Consider the following 2,507-nt stretch of genomic DNA (forward strand, 5'->3'; position numbering starts at 1 on the left):
GCAAGATAATGCATGATTAATTCAAATCAATGTAAATAAATAAGCATTACATTTAACAGAATGATCTGAACACTAAAGGGTTAAATATTATCAAATCCATAAAATTATTTCATGTAGTAAAGAAAATCATTTAGAAATGAATTACTTTGATAATTTTGTTTTCTATGAAAAGTGAAGTAGCAGAATTCCTGAAAACTATGGCATGATGTAATTTGTATCAGTGCTTCAACCCAAGACAACTGAAACTATATCAAATTCTGAAAAACAAAAGCTAGTGCAATAAACAAAAAACAAACAAAAAAAAGAAAATTGAGAAAAGAAAAAAGAAAAATAGATCTGAACATTGAAAGTCTCAATTAGTGGATATAATTGGAGATACTTATAAACTTGAGAGCTTTCCATTGAAATTTAGTTTATGAAAAGGTTACTTTAATCTAAGTACATTAGCACTTTACTATTCATATCCCATTTAAAGGTTGGGTTCTGTAAAGGATTCAAAAATTAAAGTTGAAATATAAAACAAAACTGCTATTGATAAGAATTAGCCAGTAAGATTATTTTACATTACAAGGAAAAGGATTTTGTTTTGGTTGGATGATCTTGGCTCTGTTTTAGAATAGACGGAAATAAACTTTGCATTCTGAAAAGTCTAAAATGTAAAGTTTTGATATTTATTTTCATCCTTTTCCCTGTTTTGACCAATCAACTATTGGACTGGGGTAAGGGTGCAGTACATCATCAAGTGTTGAGTCACTCACATCAACCCCATGGCTTATTTCAGTCTGGTACTTATTTTATTGATTTATATAGGCATAGGAGTGGCTGTGTGGTAAGTAGCTTGCTTACGAACCACATGGTTCCGGGTTCAGTCCCACTGCATGGCACCTTGGTGTGTTTACACCCCTGTAACTTAGTAGTTTGGCAAAAGAGACTGATAGAATAAGTACTAGGTTTACAAAGAATAAGTCCTGGGGTCGATTTGCTCGACTAAAGGCAGTGCTCCAGCATGGCCACAGTCAAATGACTGAAACAAGTAAAAGAGTATAACTAACAGGACCTGTGGAGTTTCCACAAACCGATTAATAGAATGTTGAGTAAATAATAAACTTTTTTTATATATATGTATGTATAAAAATAAGGCATTGAAGAAAGGAGTAATTAAAATCTTTACATATATAATAGAATGAGATACTTAGGCAGCAAATACTAAAAGTGCGTATATTTGTACAGTTCTGTTTACAAATACATAAAGTTTAGCTATTAATTCTATCTATTTTTAAGATGCAATACTCATAAGCTGGGAAAATAAACAATTCATAGAGATACTTGGAAGTGTCCACCATGTGTGCAAAGATTTCCATCATCTGTTCCTTGATACCCCACCTCCCAACATAGAGCCATGCCAGTTTCCTCTAATATTAATACAGAAAACAATAGACTTATATATGTAGAAAACTATATAATACATGCCACATATAAATAGTTTCCTTTTTTGAAAGATATTAATTTAATTTATATATATATATATATATATATATACTAGCAGAAGTGCCCGGTGTTGCTCGGGGCTGAATTGCTTTAAAGTACTGTTAATGATTCTATTCAATTATGATTATTGAGGCAAAGATTGATATAAATTAACGCCCAACCAATCGATTTGCAACTGGATAGAAAGCCCTGCAAAGAGCATTGCAACACTCTAAGAAGAGGTAACAATAGAATGTGAGGTGGCCCTGAAAAGGCTGTTTTATCATTCTCACAATTGTAACAATTTGGCAGGTAGTCCTGGAAGGGTGTGTAAAACGTTTGCAGGTGAATACGGCGTGTTCCTTTTCCACCAACAGCAGTGGATGTGCAGTTACAAAACTTCATGCTCTGTGAAAACAGAACAGATGCCCTATGGAGGAAAGAGGGGGATCAATCACGGGTAAGTAAATATGGGTAAGTTTGAAAATATACAATAATAGCATCTACTCACCATATGTCAGACCAGCAAGAGTGTAAAATGACCTGTTACTTTTGAATATTTTGTATTTGATGTAAAATGTAACGGTGTAAAATATAATGGTGAGAGAGAGGATGTATGTATTTAGTTTTATCGACTTTTGAAGTCTTGTTATTTGATGTAAATTGTAATGGCGTGTAAGAGATAGTTACTTCATGCAATTATTTTTATCCATTCGTTTCATTGATCGTCGTTATGATTACATTTGTTGTTGCATAAAATATGTTGCTTGGTTTTCAAATTGTATGTTGCGATCCTGTTGCCGCTGATGTAAACTGTAATGTTTAGAGAGGAGATGGAAGTGAGGGGGGAGGGGATGTTTCATGTACGTCGGATGCAGAAGATGAGGCTGCTGTGCTGATGAAGGGAGGGAAATAGAGCGAGCGGAGGCCAGGTGTTGGTGAAGTATGAAGTAATTGCAGGGAACCGCCTAAAAATGTAAATGTTGTCATAAAAGCATTGTTGACCGTTTGAGAGTTGTACGGAAGTGAAATAGTAACGT

This window comes from Octopus bimaculoides, chromosome 1, assembly GCF_001194135.2.
Source record: "Octopus bimaculoides isolate UCB-OBI-ISO-001 chromosome 1, ASM119413v2, whole genome shotgun sequence".
NCBI lineage: Eukaryota > Metazoa > Mollusca > Cephalopoda > Octopoda > Octopodidae > Octopus > Octopus bimaculoides.